Source organism: Patagioenas fasciata, chromosome 6, assembly GCF_037038585.1.
Source record: "Patagioenas fasciata isolate bPatFas1 chromosome 6, bPatFas1.hap1, whole genome shotgun sequence".
Taxonomy (NCBI): Eukaryota; Metazoa; Chordata; class Aves; order Columbiformes; family Columbidae; genus Patagioenas; species Patagioenas fasciata.
Genome location: NC_092525.1, coordinates 39502934 through 39521975, shown reverse-complemented (window position 1 = coordinate 39521975; position 19042 = coordinate 39502934). Strand labels below are relative to the sequence as shown.

General features: G+C 45.8%; 1 long non-coding RNA gene across 1 annotated transcript in view; it reads right to left on the bottom strand.

The window, feature by feature from the left end:
* LOC136104024 (uncharacterized) overlaps positions 1-19042 on the bottom strand; it is a 161755-nt gene that overhangs the window by 2665 nt on the left and 140048 nt on the right. Inside the window, exons 18-20 of the long non-coding RNA XR_011739837.1 lie at positions 9250-9317; positions 7290-8463; positions 6009-6219 (exon numbers count right to left, since the gene is read on the bottom strand). This is a non-coding gene — a long non-coding RNA (uncharacterized lncRNA). The remainder of the gene's footprint in view (positions 1-6008; positions 6220-7289; positions 8464-9249; positions 9318-19042) is intronic.

The following is a 19042-nucleotide window of genomic DNA, read 5'->3' as shown; positions in this document are numbered from 1 at the left end:
CCCTCACCCTGGCGCTGGGCACCACTGAACAGAGTCTGGTCCATCCTCTGACACCCACCCTGAGATATTGATCCATTGATCAGATCCCTCTCAGCTTCTCTTCTCCAGCTCAACAGCCCCAGCTCTCTCAGTGTCTCCTCAGCACAAAGATGCTCCAGACCCCTCAGCATCTTTGTGTCCCTCCCTGGGCTTTCTCCAGTGATTCCTTGTCCTTCTCAAACTGGGCAGCCCAGAACAAGACTACAGTTTTATTAGTTTTACTTGGTTCTCTTTTAACTTGCATCACTGGTGGTCTCCTAACGTGGTGTCCACCGAAGATTGCTGTCTCCATCCTGAGAGGAAAACCATGGCAACCGTGTCACCGCACCACTGGAAACCCCTTGCCCCCCAGTTCCTGTGGCTGTTTGCGCTTGGTCCTTTGCAGACGTCACCTCCGCAGACCCTGGTGGCTCCCCATAGCTCCTCATGCACAACCAGAGCAAGGAAAGCTGAGGTTTTCAGAGCACTTAAATGAACAGAGGAGACCTCTATCAGAGATGACCTCATGGCAGCCTACGGCTCCTTCAGCAGGGGAGCAGGAGGGGCAGGGCTGAGCTCTTCTCTGTGACAGTGACAGAGCCCAGGGAACGGCACAAGATGTGCCAGGGAGGGTCAGTGGGACATGAGGAAAAGGTTCTTCACCCAGAGGTGCTGGACACTGAACAGGCTCCCAGGGAGGTGTCACGGCCCAACCTGACAGTGTTCAAGAAGAGACTGGACAACGTCCTCAGACACACGGGGTGAGCTGTGGGGTGTCCTGTGCAGGGACAGCAGTTGGACTCCATGATCCTGTGGGTCCTTCAGCTCAGGACATTCTGTGATTCTATGAAGCTGAAGGATCACAGTGAAACTCTGGACATGCGGAAAACGGACGGGAAAAGATTCAAACCGCTTCAGCCCTTGTCTGCAAGCAAAGGGACAGGGACAATGTGTGGAAGGGAGCGATGTTTCTGATAACTGCTGATTCAAGGGCACTTGATGTGTTTAACAGTTCACACGGGAAGGTTGACTCCGCTCCTCACAGAAATGACATCCGAGACTGACAGATTCTCGTCGGGTTCCACGGGGAAACAAGGCCAACTGCAAATTGCCAGAGGCTGCACAAGTATCCCGGGAAAGCATCACTAAATGCTCTATTTTACCTCCTTCCCCAGGCACCTGCTGCTGGCGCCAGCTGGAGGCAGGACACGGGGTTAACTGGGTTGCTGATTTGATTGGAGTTGGCCCCTCTTGCGAGATGATTGTGTTGCGCCTCGTACCCCGATTAGTGCTCGACCTCATTGGCCGCCTTGCCCTGGTTTCTCGAAGTTCGCAGCCACGTTTCACACAGAACGACAACAGGAATTCTGAGGGCAGGATGGCTGGGTGACACAAAACACGTGGGTGCCAGATCTCCAGGGACAGCCGAAGACCCTTGGGCACCACCAGCATCCTGATGGCCATTCTGCCTGTGCTAGAGGCACTGACCAAGTCAAAATCATCATTTACCACTCGTGTCCTACCGTATCACTCACCACTTCCACTCCAGCCCTCTCCCCAGGCACCAGCGACCTGTCCCAGCCCCTCTCCCCTGCTTGAATGTGCCAGAGCCAAAGTGATACCCCCCTCCCCAAAACCTTACCTCCTCTGCTGTGCTGCAAAACTGAACTTCACCTATACCGCTAACAACCCTAAACTGCTGTGGCTACGAAGCCACCGAGCCATCAGAAAGCAAGCCTGTCTTCTGCTGCTCATACAGCCAGATAATTCAGGCAGCAGGAACGCAAGCCATGATGGTGGAGGAGCCGACCAGGAGAGGTGCACTGCTGGATCTCATCCTCACTAACAAAGAGGGTCTGGTTGAAGCAGTAAAGGTTGAGGGCTGCCTGGGTTGCAGTGACCACGAGATGGTGGAGTTCAGCATCTCGTGTGGCAGGAACAGAATAGCAAGTAGAATTGCAACCCTGGACTTTGGCAGGGCTAATTTCGGCCTTTTCAAGCAACTGCTGAGGGAAACCCCATGGGCAAGACTGCTTGAAGGAAAAGGGGCCCAAGAGAGCTGGATTGCATTCAGAGATTGCTTCTTCCATGCTCAGGATCAGAGCATCCCCACACGTAGGAAGTCGAGGAAGGGAGCCAGAAGGCCTGCGTGGTTGAATAGGGATCTGTTGGGTATGCTCAAGCAGAAGAGGCGAGTTTACAGGTCATGGAAGCAGGGACTGGCCACTTGGGAGGAATATAAGGCTGCTGTTAGAGGATGCAGGAAGGCAGCTAGGGTAGCCAAGGCCTCCTTAGAATTACAGCTGGCGAGAGGGGTCAAGGACAGCAAGAAGAACTTTTTCAAATACATAGCAGATAAAACTAATACCAGAGGCAATGTAGGCCCACTGATGAATGAGGTGGGTGCCCTGGTGGCAGAAGACACAGAGAAGGCAGAATTGCTGAATGCCGCCTTTGTCTCTGTCTACTCCGCTGGAGGATGTCCTGGGGAACCCTGTACCCCTGAGACCCCGGATGAAGCCAGGTTAATGGAGGAGTTTGCTTTAGTCGATGAGGACTGGGTTAGGGAACAATTAAGTAGTCTGGACGTCCATAAACCCATGGGTCCAGATGGGATGCATCCGCGGGTGCTGAGGGAGCTGGCTGAAGTCATTGCTAGACCGCTATCCATCATTTTTGCCAAGTCTTGGGAAACGGGAGAGGTGCCCGAGGATTGGAGGAAAGCAAATGTCACTCCAGTCTTTAAAAAGGGCAAGAAGGAGGACCCGGGTAATTATAGACCGGTCAGCCTCACCTCTGTCCCTGGGAAAGTAATGGAACAGCTTATCCTTGGTGCCATCTCAAGGCACATAAGGGATAAGAGGATCATTAGGGGCAGTCAGCATGGCTTTACCAAGGGTAAGTCATGCTTGACCAACCTCATAGCCTTTTATGAGAATGTAACAAGGTGGATGGATGATGGCAGAGCGGTGGATGTGGTCTACCTTGACTTCAGTAAAGCCTTTGACACAGTCCCTCACAGCATCCTCACAGCTAAATTGAGGAGGTGTGGTCTCGACAATAGAGTAGTGAGGTGGGTTGCAAACTGGCTTAAAGAGAGAAGCCAGAGAGTGGTGGTCAATGGTGCGGAGTCCAGTTGGAGGCCAGTATCTAGTGGAGTGCCTCAGGGGTCAGTACTGGGGCCAATATTATTCAATATATTCATTAATGATTTAGACGAGGGAATTGAGTGTACTATCAGCAAGTTTGCTGATGACACTAAGCTGGGAGGAGTGGCTGACACGCCAGAAGGCTGTGCCGCCATCCAGCGGGACCTGGACAGGCTGGAGAGTTGGGCGGGGGATAATCTGATGGAATTTAACAAGGGAAAGTGTAGAGTCCTGCATCTGGGCAGGAACAACCCCAGGTTCCAGTATAGGTTGGGGCATGACCTATTAGAGAGCAGTGTAGGGGAAAGGGACCTGGGGATCCTGGTGGACAACAGGATGATCATGAGCCAGCACTGTGCCCTTGTGGCCAGGAAGGCCAATGGCATCCTTGGGTGTATTACAAGGGGGGTGGTCAGTAGATCGAGAGAGGTCCTCCTTCCCCTCTACTCCGCCCTGGTGAGACCCCATCTAGAATATTGTGTTCAGTTCTGGGCCCCTCAGTTCAAGAAGGACAGGGAACTGCTGGAGAGGGTCCAGCGTAGGGCAACAAAGATGATTAAGGGAGTGGAGCATCTCCCTTATGAAGAAAGGCTGAGGGAGCTGGGGCTCTTTAGTTTGGAGAAGAGGAGACTGAGGGGTGACCTTATTAATGTTTATAAATATATAAAGGGTGAGTGCCATGAGGATGGAGTCAGGCTCTTCTCAGTGGCAAACAATGATAGGACAAGGGGCAATGGGATCAAGCTGGAACACAAGAGGTTCCACTTAAATTTGAGAAAGAACTTCTTCTCAGTGAGGGTAACAGAGCACTGGAACAGGCTGCCCAGGGAGGTTGTGGAGTCTCCTTCCCTGGAGACATTCAAAGCCCGCCTGGACACCTTCCTGTGCGACCTCACCTAGGCGTTCCTGCTCCAGCAGGGGGATTGGACTAGATGATCTTTTGAGGTCCCTTCCAATCCCAAACATACTGTGATACTGTGATACTGTGATACTGTGAAATCTGATTTATTCAGTCCTCCTGAGTCAATCTTGCAATTGTGAAGGGCTACATACATATGAAGGTACCCAACACGAAATCCAGAGGCAGAGAACCTTCATAAGGCAAGTAAAATGCAGCATAAAAGTAAGGACAATGCACACCGAGTACAAAGATAGACAATGTCCAGCAGCTCTGGCATTCAGAAAGGTTCAAATACCCAAAAACAATTTATGCACTGAGACTGTCCTCAAGGGAAGGTGTAAGAGATGCAGTTATCAGTTGTACATGGGTAACATCCCATTCCACAGACAGTCAGGTACTGGAGATTTGCTGCAAGAGAAGGTGAGCTGGATGAACGTGAATCCAGCACGGCAGCGCTCGTGTTGGAGAAAAGTTTGGTTGAAATAACCGATCACCAGTATCTCTGTTTGTGCCAACCCACAGGAGAAAAGAGTTTAGCTCTAATTTCAGGCAATGACAATGATGGATATTAGTACCTACACTGAGCCCACAAATAGATGAATAAAATATAAATATAAAGGGCCACAGATGTATACCTGTCAAACACTCAAATGACTAATTCAAGAAAAAACAGAAATAAAAAAATGAAGCATGCAGAAGAGATTGGCATGAGGTGGGAGAATGTCTGATTCTTGTCAAACGATCCCAAAAGAGAATTATTTAAGAGCTAAAAATACGGAGGGAGAGACTGTGATTCAGTTGCGAAGGCACTAAAGACAGCGGTTTCTGAATACAGCCTACAGTTAGAGTTTAAGACATCAAAGTTACTGTATTATTAATGTGCCTTAAGCAGCAGGTAAACTGGCAATCTCTTCCTCTGCAGGCACCTGGTGCCCCCACAAAAGAACGCCGTGTTTGACATCCCCGTCATGCGGCGCAGGCTGTCTGGCAAGGGACGAGCTGACGAGAGGGATCCTGGTGTGGCTTTCACACCTGTTGCTGTGTAGACCTTAAAAAAATAAATATCTATACATATTAAAAAGGCCAAGCAACATATAAGCTTTATCTTCAAGGATGCTGGCGCCTCTGTTTCGGCACCAGGTGGGCTGTGGTTGCCGTCACCCTCCGGCGCTGCTCCAATGAGGAGGGTGTCATTAGGAGAAGGGCCTGGTAGGCTCCAGCAAGAGGAGCAGGAATAGTCTGCAGAAAGCAATATTTTATCTATCATCTATCTATCTATCTATCTATCTATCTATCTATCTATCTATCTATCTACCACCTATCTTAATCCATTTGTAGAAAGCTGTAGATTTCCCTAGAAACCGCTGAGCTGGATGCAATTGGATTCTCGATGAACAGACCGTCCCATCTAAAGGTGTTAATCTTACCTTTCATATAAAGGCATATAAAGGTGTTTTCAGATATTACCATACCTTTAACTAAGCACCTACCTGCACTTTGAAAGGGTCACAATAATTCTTCTTAAAGAAAAAGCCCCAAAATTCCAACATCTTAATGCAGTCACTTTCCTTTTATAGAGAGGCCTTTCCCAAATGGCTTTAGATTGATGTAGCAGCTCACCCTGTGACAGCAAGTTAGGCAAAATAACCCACCCTTACCGTCATTGTGTAAGTTTCCTTACCTTCTCTACTGTTGAAAAATGGTATTAAAAATTTAACAGACGCTTTAGCAAAGGAATTTTTCAAATGCACCCCTATTTAATTCCAAAAGCATCGTGAGGCTGAACCAACATGAATTCTGCACAGAGCTGTTCACTGGCCTCTGGCACAGAAAAAGTACTTAATAAGAAAATTCAGCAGCTCTCTCAATTGGAGACACAAACAAATAATGGCCGCAGTTAGTGGCAAAACGCTATTTGAGATTTATTCTGGAAGACGCACCTTTCCATTTAATAGATGTACTACTGGGTGTTGTGAATGTCGTGATGCAGCACCCCGTGATCCACGCGGCGGCTGAAGGGCTGTGCAAAGGTATGATTAGAAGTCTTAAGTGTGTTATTCTTCCCTTTGTTACTCATTCAGATTCAAGTGCTGAAAAAACCTCCGCGGCTCTAAGAAACCAACTTTTTATCTGATGAAGTGCCTGCCTTGCCTGCGAATTGAAAGTGTAATGGGAAAAAAAGAAGATGCAGTAACATGAAAAGTTAACTGAAGAAGTTTTTTTAATGAAATAAGGTTTTCTAATTTCTACTGCAGTATTTCTACTCCCACTATTTACTCCGATTTCAGTGCTTGTTCCTTAAAGTCAATGATTCCCTCCTCAGTTCATCACATTTAAATGCTACACTCCCAACAAGTGAACATACGGCGGCTCCTTCCTCCCTTTTCCCTCTCATCTCCACCACCACTCTTCTATCCATATTCCTTTAATTGGAAACATTCATTTTAATTCTGCTTCGTACAGGATGAGCAGTTTGTCTTCAATCACGACGGGGCAGGCTCCGGCGCAGCCTGCAGGCTGAAAATCCACAGTGCCTCTGCCATCCGAGCCGCTTTTCCAGTCACTCGGCACCTGGAAGTTTGGAAGCGCAGCGGCGTGGGACGCGCGATGAAGATGGATCGCTGCGTTTTTAATGAGCAGCCCTTCAATATTTACTCGGTTAAAAGACAGTGGATACTTTATCTTGCCTGTCATAACAAATACGTTCCTCCCGGCAACTCGTGTTTAACGCTACGTTGACAAATGTGGCAAATGCAAGCATAACTTTTAAAATTTTAAAGGGAACGGACCTGTAGTTTAACTTGGTTTGGGTTTTTTTTGTTTTGTTTTTCTCCGCTATTCTTTTAATTTTATAAACGCAGTGCTTATGCGAGAGCTGAAGACAGTTCCTGCAGTTTAAGTCTAAAACACCGATTCAGCATCATTTCCTTATAACTTCTCAGCTTCATGCTCAATAGCGTAAGTCAACAGAAATAAAAAGGTTAATGCGGAAGTCCTGAAGTCTGATAATAAGGACCAGCTTCCCAGCCTGGCAGCCAAAATGGGATTTACCGCTCTAAGGACGAGGACAAAGCGACGCCTCCCTATATACGGCGTTTATCAAAACGGTTCCTCCAGCCCCTTCGCAAGCATCGTCTTCCTTGCAGACCCTAAAAAGGATTTGAGTGGGCTCAAAAAATAACGTCAGGGTGGTAAAGATAAAAGAGACTGGTCCTTCTTACCTCACCGGCTGTTCTAACAGCGACTTCCCCTTGCCCGGGTGTGCTTTACATGGTCACACAGACGTGGCTGCGGGAAAGGGCAGCAGGAACTGCTGGTTCTCAGCTTCCTGGGAGCCCTCAACATCACATTTCCTGACACGACTTCCCGCTATTTCACTTGGATGTTGCCAACCAACAGCGGGTCCACCGAGCCATGTTCCCTCCTTTCGCAATTCAGCTGGAGCTGACGATCGAATTTTCAGGTCAAAAGAAAATGCATAAAGTATGGAAAAGTCACAGAGGACAAGAATAAGGAACATGTGAGCTGGCAGAGGAAGGGATGGATCTAGAATGGGGTTTATGGATGAGAGACGCGGGGAAGAACGTGGCGTGGGAGTCACGGGGCCGCAATGCAACAGTTGACTTGTGTACGCGCACAAGCTCCGTTCTACCTGCACATCACACAGAAATGCACAGACATTCGCCTTCCAGCCTTCTGACAGCAGCAATAATAGAAAAATATATCTCTGAGTATTCCTATTTTCCCCCCAGTCAAAGTCCAGCCAGATTCCCTATTTATCATCATTTACTCCAGTACATACCCAGGCCAATTATCTTGCTGTCACCGCTTGCAAATGGTGTCTTGGTATCATGGGATTCCTGTTCGGAAGCCTTGTTTTGATTTTGAGGCCTCTAATCTTTATCAGCTATTCCACACCACCCATCACTGTCAGCATCCCGAGCAACATCAGGGCCGTATAGCACGTGAATCATCCTGCAGCTCATCCTCCGCATTCAGACTGCCCCGAAAAGTAATTAACCCTCTGGTTTGATGAGTCATTCAATGAACCAGCTGCATGGCTCAAAAAGGTTTTCTGAGCAGTGTGGCCCAACAAGACTTCTGCCAGAGTTGATACGAAGAATTCTTGCTTCTAAGAAACAGGCACAGACCCTTTCAGAAATACTTCGGAATGAAAGGGCCTTGGAGAGCATCCCCTTGCCAAGCGATGCTCTCCCACAGAACTTACGCTTCTCCCTGTAAGTCTAAGTGCAACGTGTAAGTCCCAGCCTAAAGGATCTTCAGGCGCCCCACGTGGATTAAATAGCAGACGAGGTCAATGGCTCCTTGCTCACAAACACAGGGCAATTTCCACACCTCCTTCCTTCGCTTCTGCTCGGCTGTTCGGCTTTAGTTCTGCATCGAATCAAAGTGCTTTATTAAATGAGAGGAGGTAATTACAGCCGCGCCAAAGCCTGCTGAAGCACAAACAATGCGGGATAAGGTGACTGATGGTGGAAGATATTATGTGTATGAGAAATAAATATGCCTCTGACTATAAAAAAAAAAAGTATTGACAACCATTTTTTATCTTAATAACTTTATCAAAAGCGACATTAATGGTGCAGAAAAAAGCACAGTTTATTAACTGAAAGTATGATGATGTGGTTTCTCATCTTTTTGTGAATTAATTTCATTATAAAAATTCCTTTTCTCAGCCTCTTCGCTACGCAGAACAGAGGAAAAGAGGGAGATAACACTATGAACTGCTTTGGAAATATCCAACTCAGAATTCTTTATATTTTTGGATTTTTGTCTGGTTGGTGTGGGTTTTTTACAATCCAACAACCAAAGGAGGACATTTTGACACTGAGTCAAAGCTTCGATCCCATTGTTAAGCGGGAAAATGAATGAAAAAATCCCCAGGTTTTAAAAACAACAACAAAAAAAGAATTTATAAAAACCTATTTTTACCTTGAAAAAGATGATAAACATGTAATTCTTGGACTTCACAGGTACACTGCAGAGTAGCATATGGAGGTGCCTCCCTTGCCCCTTCCCTCTGATTCCACTCACACCAGCAGCGGTGGGAACAGAGCCTTTAACGGGGCATCTGACACTAAACATTCCCCCCAAACTGTGCCTGTTTTTCCAAGCAGACTTTTAGAATCATCGGATCATTTGGGCTGGAAGAGACCTCACCTCCCTCTTATGACTACTTGACTCGGTAACTTCCTTCCGCAGCTCCAGCATCTATCAGAACACGGAATCTGGAAATACATTGATTATTATTATTCGCTTCTCCCCACCTCTTTTCTCACTACAAGCAACACCAACGGGCGGCTCCATTCTCCAGGATGAAAAATAAAGTTTTAAGATATCATCTTAAATCGACAAGAGTCTTCTCTTGTTATAGCACATGAGCATGTAGAAATGGTTATGAAATACACAGAAGACAAACAGAACACAGACCCCTCCATCCTCGTCACACAGCTGCAATTCCTATTGCGGTCACGCCGAGCTGTGCGTTCTCACGTTAGAAATATGAAGTGTGGAAGAGGTTTTTAGTGCCGTTATTTATTGGACAGGTTCTCCACATTTTCACCATCCATAACTCACGCCTTTGAGTGGATTCGCTGCCGATTCCCCTAAGTCATGTACAGAAGGTCTCCGAGCACGGGATTTCTAAAAGACCATTTTTTAAATTTCACATTTACATGCATTCCATCTGCACGCTGAGAACATTAAATATCATAGATGGAGAGTTAATGTCTCATTTTTTAAAATTATGCAGTTTTGTAATTACATTAAATGAGGGGATACTGACTTTTAGAAACTGCGTTCCAAGTCTCTTCCTATTGCCAAAGGAGTCAGGAGTATCTTTAAATAAGTTTGTGCTGTAGGGACCCTTTAATGATCCATCTGCTGGAACTAGAAGAGGAGAAAGTGGTGGAATCCTAAGAAATGAACCTTCAATTCTCCATACATTAATAAAGAGTTCAGCCATTCATCAGCAGCAAGACTTTAACCAAGTTTTTCAAAGTTATATCCATTTACGCTTAAGAACAGGCTTCCATTAGTTCTCTCCAACACCCAAAGAGAATTAAACATATGAACTGAAAATTTCTTACCCAAGTCTATTTTTCACAACTCATAGCTAGAAATCCATTATAAGAATCTCAGGAAGAATTATTTCATTTTCACCCTTCACCTAATTATATTAATTTTCAAAGACAATAAGACTACAGAGACACCTGTATTTGACTGATTTTACTTAGTTCCTTTTTTGTATCATGGTAAATATACTTACAGAGTTCCCAGTAAACCACCAACTGCAGTTTGCTATTTCTCAAAGTCTTTAGGAAATGCCTGGGAACCGTGCCGGTAAATATGATTTAGCTAAAATCTGGTTATTTGGGTTTGGTGCCAGAGTATTTGGTGGAAATCTATAGACGACCTCATAGTCATTGAGAGGTTGGCGCGTACAATCCACTTTAATATTGCAGCATAACTTTCATGCAGAGTTTACTCTCCAGGTTAAATATAATTCAAGTTAGATGGCAACTATAGAGACTCTGCTCTTTTTCTTCCTGCAGAACAGCACTTGAGTAGCAGGCGAGCGGCATCTGCAATCGGCAGGAAGATTTACAAAAGCAGCAGATTTTCCCCCGATTGCTTTTCGACTGAATTATATCCTCGGACCAAAAAGGGTTCGTGTCATTCAGCAGAGGTGCTGCGACAAAACAACTTCTTCGGCTAAAACAAATCCACAGGTAAGTAGTGTTGATCATGACGAAATGTCTGGTGGTGCCTTGGGTTGTCCTGTTTTGATTTGGAGACTATGTGGAGATAGACCCCTAAATGAAAGAGCCAACAAAAGCAGTGACAACCTCATCCAAATACCAACAATACGCTGAACAAAATCAGGGAGTTAACACTGAATATGGGATTGAAGATGCTGCTGTGAAAATCTTGTTTTTCAGATAAGGGGAGATAAGGTTCCAGTTAAGTTCCCAGGCTCCAGTGTAAGTTGGGGAATGAGCTGTTGGAGAGCAGTGTAGGGGAAAGGGAGCTGGGGGTCCTGGGGACAGTAGGGTGACCATGAGCCAGCACTGGGCCCTTGTGGCCAGGAAGGCCAATGGTACCTGGGGTGGGTTAGAAGGGGGTGGTCAGTAGGTCAGAGAGGTTCTCCTGCCCCTCTGCTCTGCCCTGGGGAGACCACACCTGGAATATTGTGTCCAGTTGTGGCCCCTCAGTTCCAGAAGGACATGGAACTGCTGGACAGAGTCCAGCGCAGCCACCAAGATGCTGAAGGGAGTGGAGCATCTCCCGTGTGAGGAAAGGCTGAGGGAGCTGGGGCTCTGGAGCTGGAGAAGAGGAGACTGAGGGGGGACTCATTCATGGGGATCAATATGGAAAGGGGCAGTGTCAGGAGGATGGAGCCAGGCTCTTCTCGGTGACAACCAGTGACAGGACAAGGGGCAATGGGTACAAACTGGAACACAGGAGGTTCCACTTGAATATGAGAAGAAACTTGTTCCCGGTAAGGGTGTCAGAGCCTGGCCCAGGCTGCCCAGGGAGGTTGTGGAGTCTCCTTCTCTGCAGACATTCAAACCCGCCTGGACACCTTCCTGTGGAACCTCAGCTGGGTGTTCCTGCTCCATGGGGGGATTGACCTGGATGAGTTTTCCAGGTCCCTTCCAACCCCTGACACTCTGTGATTCTGTGGTTCTGTGGCCATCGCTTGGTGTCACAGTCAGATGTCAAAAGTGCAGTTAAAAGGCACGGAAAGAGTTTGTTTTGCTGCAGAGCGAAAGGCGCAGAGCACAGGAGCAATAGAGGGTTGGGACTTAACAGTAAACAAAATATTCCTTTTTTTTTTAACAAAGACATCCCATTGAAGTTTTACAACCTCAAAAAAAAATGGTGCATGCTGCAAAAACCACACTGAAAAGGTCATTTTGCCAGGACCATACCTGTTTTAAGGACTTCTTTTCAAAAAGCAAAGGCAGTTCTTAAAAAAAAGGGGGCAAAACGCCGGTTTTGGAGCTGATTTTTGACGGTGTTTGCTGTCGGCAGCTGAGTCAGGAGAAGCAGCAGGTACCGACCACCCGAGGACAGGCAGCCATGGACTCAAAGCCCCTGAAACCAAAGGGGCTTCGATGGCCCCGCATCCCGCAGCTTTTGAGGGCCAACGGTGGATGGGCTGCCACTGAAACAAAGCCTGGCCCCGTTCCGAGGTGCTGCCAGCTCCCTAACGCCCCCCAAGTACAAAGGCCGGTGCAGACAAAGAAAAACGTCTTTTATTCCTCTCTTCCGCACAGTTTTGCTCTTCAGCAGGTAATTTTTATTTAGGTTACTTTCTACTATAAATTCACCCCTTTGGTGGTGTAACCATTTCCTCTGATGTCAAGTCTACCGCTATCAGTAAGATATCCCAGTGGTTAATTAACCTGCTTGTTCAAACCAAACAAAAGCACAAAAACCCAAAACACACACACGAAAAACCCGAACCAAACCAAAACATTTTAGCTTCAACTTCGGGACATCAGGTCTTGTAACAGTCACAACCAACCATCAAAATCTCTCTTTAAAATTGCTCTTTCCTGTGTTGGAGTTGCAAGTTACATACCCTGTTTCCCCAAAAATAAGACCTACCCTGAAAATAAGCCCTAGCATGATTTTTTGAGGATGCTCGAAATATAAGCCCCACTCCTAAAATAAGCCCTAGTTACAGTTCATCAAGAAGGTCATTTAAATCGTGTCCAGGCAGCTATACTCATAAAAAAGTAAAATTAATTGGCAATAGAATGCAGCAGGACAGATGTGACACAATGTGACAACATGACTATATTTGAATAAATGTTGATTTTTTTTGTTCAAGAATAAATGTAGGTAGTTGTTCAGGGAAAAATAAGACATCTCCTGAAAATAAGCCCTAACGCAGCTTTTGGAGCAACGATTAATATAAGACCCTGTCTTATTTTGAGGGAAACAGGCTACTTTGTGCTTCCTCATCTTTCCAAGCGTCCCCTCCCGGCGCGCAGCCCCTGCACAAAGTCACCGCTTCCCAGAACAGCCACCGCCAAAATTGTTTTTATTACTAAATGCAAGACCACCTGCCCCACTTCATACATTCTCAATGCAATGGCCCCGAGTGGTGTGGTTCTGTTCTCAGGACCACCTCACCCCTCAATTCCCTTGAAACACCAACACAATCCATCCCATTCCATGCTCAGATGTGGCCATTCCCCAATACACCTGCTCAGGTTTGCTGGAGTGTATGCTGTGGGTAGTTTTTTCTTTGGTTTTTTGTATGCAGCTTCTTTTTTCCAACTGAGACCGAATGAGTTAAAAGAAGGGGAAAAAAAACCCATAAATATTAAGCGATTCCAAGTAGGAAGAGCTAAGCTAAAGTATTTTTTAGTATTTTCAACTGTAGTCAACTTTGAATAACATGCACAATGCAAAGAAATTACCCAAGTGTAAAAGACATTTATCTGAACAAGTAAATGACAATGGCACTGAGAGCAAATCCGCCTGCGACCAGAGCTGCCAAAAGCCTTTCCTGCTTTCTCACAGTTCCAGAGGCAGGGTCTAACTCAGCTCAGCACATCTGTCTCCAGCAGCTTTTCTGGCAACCGCATGCAGGAAGAGACAGTTACTGATGGCTAAGAAAATACAGAAAATATATACGTATATACCTAAAGGAGCCGTTTGCAGCCTCTGTTTTCCTGGCTTCATTGGCATTCGTATGTGTAAATCAATGACTTCACTGATTTCAGTGAGATAATTCTAAAGTGTAGAGGTAAAAATGTGTCTAGGTGCCTTCCGATTTTAGTGAAAGCTTTGAACGCTACAAGAGCCACCTGAGCTTCTTAACTATGACCGGGTTGTACTTTCACCATGTTTTTTGTCCTTGTCTTCCAGCATAAAGACAAAGAACGAGGTGCAGTATCAAATACAGAGACGTGCTACCTCTGTTGTAGACAAATGTCCCCACGCTGGCCGTGTCGACCCGGCTTCCCTGTATTTCTCCGGGAGGAATATTGAGGAATCCGGAAAATCAAGTGCTGAGTTATCTGAGGTGTTACCTGCAGCGATTATCAAGACTTTAAGGGCAAGTGCTACATAATTCTTAGAGCTGAAAAAAGGTGTTTAAGTGAGATAAAATGGCATGGTTCAAAATACCAGAGGCTATCACGTAAGCAGGTGTTCAACTGACGGAATAGTCTCCAATGCCTTATATAAATATAGGAGTAGTTACATTGATACAGGCCTACAATGACATTCAGCCCTTTGCAGGCGACCGCCAGGCCGATGTGGCCCCCGGGGAACATGAGTTTGACACCCCTGACTTATATTAAAGGTACCCAGAGATGGTATTTATTGATTTAAAGTGGTGCTGTGTGGGCCTAGAGAACCCTCCAATCCTGATTTTGACAATAACTCTTAACAGGCCCTTGTCCCATCCACTTGACCTCTGTCTTTCTACTTCTCCTCAAGCATCTGGTGGTATCACCAATTCAAAATTCATCAAGACGAGGATTTTGCTGTTTGTGAAGCATCTTGCACACCGTGGCCTTGGTGTCCGGGCTGCTCGTTCCTGCCGCTGCATAACTAAGGCACAACAAGTACCAACAAGTTCCTCTCCATACAAGGGCCGTTGGTTGATCTTTTTAATTTTCTTTGTTTCGTGGGGTTTATTTCCCCAGAGAAACTCCGAAGAGGGTGGCTGCAATTCCAGCAGGGTCACTCTGGTCATCAAAAATCCCAATTCAAAGCGGAATATTCATTTTAGAGCTATTTGAACCTGTTGGCATCGTCACTTCCAGTGAGCGGATGGGGTTTTAAAAGCATTCCTTTCCTCTGCGTTGGTATCAGGAAACCAGCGGCCGTCCCACAACGCATCCAGGCTGTACGCATACAGATTATATTTGTTCTTTTTAGTCAGTGATCCTCATTTCTTTTATTTCCCATTTGACCCCTCTCGACTGGCAGCTAAAAATTTCAATTTAAGCAACCGGTCGAGGTTCATTTACTAGAACTTATAAGCAGAAATAGTGCTCTGATTAGCAATGAGGCTCTCGCCCTCCGAAGAATAAAGAGAAACCAGATTTGGAGAAGAGTATGAATATGTATACAATACCGAGGCTGTTATACAAGGATGATATGATTCATTTAAATTACCTCCGGTTATTTACTGCACTTTTTAAAAGTTCTGCAGTTTGCAAGAGGAGCCAAGCTCGAACAAAGTGTCAGCAGATATTACACATTCTTAGGCATGCGCTTTAGTCCTGGCTTACAGCTTTCCCGTTCTATTGTTCATCTGCTCCTGGTTATGTCTATTACTGGAATCCTCTGCTTGCCCAAGTGCCTCAAACCCACCACTTTGTTTTTTTCTTGGGCCTTTCCCACCTTGGTTTTGCCTTCAGGTACCTGAAACAACCAAACTGCGTGGTGCCATTGAGCAACGGAAATTATGAAGATAAGACAAAGGGAACTGAAGCCAAATGCAGCGTTTTCATTATATCCAGACCATCAAAAAAACATATTTTGGCTTGGGAAAAATTGTTACTCATGTTGAATTCATACATCACATGAATCTACGTATTCATATAGAAGCTGCAGTATTATATCTAAACAGGAGCACTGAACACATTCTCCCATCTGAATTTAATTTTGTCCAGCTAAATAACATTTATTAACGCAGACACTAAATGGATCTAATTGCAAGACCTGACAAATGCAATCCTGTCAGATTAAGACTGATATTGACTAAATGTTATTATGAAAACCGGCTGCGTTCCTGTTTGACCTGGCAAACACCCCACTGATTTCCGAAAAAAACCAACCAGGCATTGGCTAGTAAGGATAACAGTGGCAGCCTGAGCTGTCCCAACAACAATATTTGCATTGCTCAAACTCACGACACCTAATTCAGCACTTTTCACCCTGTTTTTTCGTTTCCCAGCTAGAAGAACCCATGCAAGCAGCCTGTTTGCGCACCCCCTGGCCACGGCCTTTTATCCAAACACCTGTATCCGCATGCAAACAAGACAACGGGTCGATACTCGTTATTTGCTATTCCCTGTTTGTCATTTGTTATTTTAATTATCTTGGGCTATAATCATTTCAGGTGGCTGATTAGGGAGTAGTCGAGTCACCGAGGAGGAGATCGCACGTCCCGAATGGCAAACGGGTCGGGCAGCCAGGGACCGATGTGACCATTGCGGTGAACACGGCAAATGAACACGTTTATTAAAAAGAAAAAGCAACCTCCAAAATGTGCCAGAGCTAGGCAAAAAATACATTTAATCAACTAGCACGCAACAGTTAATAGCTCTAATGGTTATTCTGAATTTAACAAAAAAAACCTTCAGTGTTTTTTCTTTTCATGGGATCACAGAATCCTTTTGGTTGGCCTCGGGGGTCAGTACTGGGGCCGGTATTATTCAATATAGTCATCAATGATTTGGATGAGGGAACAGAGTGACTGTCAGCAAGTTTGCTGGTGACACCAAGCTGGGAGGAGCGGCTGACACTGGAAGCTGTGCTGTCATCCAGAGACCTGGACAGGCTGGAGAGTTGAGCGGGGAAAAATTTAACGAAATATGACAAGGGAAGGTGTAGAGTCTTGCATCTGGGCAGGAACAACCCCAGGTTCCAGTGTAAGTTGGGGAATGACCTATTAGAGAGCAGTGTAGGGGAAAGGGACCTGGGGACAGTAGGGTGACCATGAGCCAGCACTGGGCCCTTGTGGCCAGGAAGGCCAATGGTACCTGGGGTGGGTTAGAAGGGGGTGGTCAGTAGGTCAGAGAGGTTCTCCTGCCCCTCTGCTCTGCCCTGGGGAGACCACACCTGGAATATTGTGTCCAGTTGTGGCCCCTCAGTTCCAGAAGGACAGGGAACTGCTGGAGAGAGTCCAGCGCAGCCACCAAGATGCTGAAGGGAGTGGAGCATCTCCCGTGTGAGGAAAGGCTGAGGGAGCTGGGGCTCTGGAGCTGGAGAAGGCTGAGGGGGGACTCATTCATGGGGATCAATATGGAAAGGGGGAGTGTCAGGAGGATGGAGCCAGGCTCTTCTCAGTGACAACCAGTGACAGGACAAGGGGCAATGGGTACAAACTGGAACACCGGAGGTTCCACTTGAATATGAGAAGAAACTTGTTTGGGGTGAGGGTGGCAGAGCCTGGCCCAGGCTGCCCAGGGAGGTTGTGGAGTCTCCTTCTCTGCAGACATGCAAACCCGCCTGGACACCTTCCTGTGGAACCTCAGCTGGGTGTTCCTGCTCCATGGGGGGATTGACCTGGAGGAGCTTTCCAGGTCCCTTCCAACCCCTGACATTCTGGGATTCTGTGTGAAGCACAGCGTCTACTCTTAGTTCAATCACAGAAGTCCAAATGACCTGCATGATGAAATCATGAAACAGGTGTCCTGAAAAGAGTTGTGACATCATTTACAATAAAAACCAAAAAGCCTTGGGTACCACCATCAGTAAAAGGATGGACTGAAGCTGCTTTAAGTTCAGTTTTTCCCATACTCACAGTAATGGGCTTACCCAGAGCCAGAAATGCAACATTGGGTACTGTCAGACAACTGCTCGCAATTGATTCTGCAGGTTTCTCATGGTTATTAAGTCAGATTTGGGTTGGGTTTTTTTTGTGGAGATCAACAATAAGCCTGTTTGGTGCCAACATCGATGCACTACCATGAAATCATCCTAAATCAGACCTACTGCTCTGAGAAACCGAGAGATAAGGACTCACAGTTGTTTGTGTATGTGATGACAGGAAAACATGAATTTATTCAAATTTAACGTCTTCCAGGTAAAACCAAAAATCTATAGTCAGCTAAATGATTTGCCTGATAAATGCATCTGTTTCTTAATGAGCCTTTTTCATTTTATTCTGAGGTAGTCTGACCAAGTGGTGTGTCTGAGCACATCATCAGTAACCTTGAGGACAAGAAGTCAATATCTGGGAAAAATCCTTGCAGCAAGATGCCAGAAAACTTAAAACTGACCATCTCCGCAGGGACAGCTGCTGGGTGATGACTGGGCATGTGTGACATGTTGGTATTTAAAAAGGATTAAGTATACAGAATAAAAGACGGGAGCTTCCAGCTGTGGGCTGAGAAGACTGAATTCCAGACCCTGTGTATCTGCAGGTCCACCTGCAACATTTTGAGCGCCATCCCCAGCTATATATGTTTATCTTTTGTGTGAGAACAAGAAGCAAAGGTTTAGTGGAACTTTGCGACTCGCAGAACTGCACATCGAGCGCACACCTGCGACCCCAGGGAAAACAGGGAAGCGCCAAAAGAGAAATCCTTCTCGTTTAAGGGAAGAGAAGGAAATTTTCATGCTTGAAAACAACGATAGGCTGTAATTTTTACTTCTTCTCTTTTTAATTTTGGAATTCATAATTTCACTAGCTAGATGGCAAAATCCAAAATACCTGACCGACGTTACTCATCACCAGCGTATTAAAGCATTAACATCATGGAGAGATTGATGCTGTTGCTATAGGTGTTTTTCTTTAAATAAATTCTAGTCTCTTTAAAACATTCACAGCCTAGAGACAGGTAGAGATTTTACTGTTCCCCTTCATTCTCCCTTGGGGATTTGTGCCGGCTTTTGTTTCTCAGCTGGTTGTATTATTACCAGCCCTAACATGCTCCAGTAGCCCCAGTGATCTGAGAGCACTGAAAAAAATCAACCCTGAGAACGGCAATGCTGGCAGCTTAGTGGAACAAAGAAGCCGACAAGCTCTGCTTTCAAATGGCAATCAATATTAGCTTACATCGCGCCTCACAGACAAGACAGATTCGACAAATAGGATCAAAAACCTACCTCCAATTGACTTTCGTAAAGGAATGTTTCTCCTGTATTCCGTTTATGTTTTCTAGAGGTTATTGAAGTTGTTTAATACTGTTCTTGTGTCATCAGAGAATTTGTTATTATAACTGAATATCTTTTGTGCTTAGAGAACTTC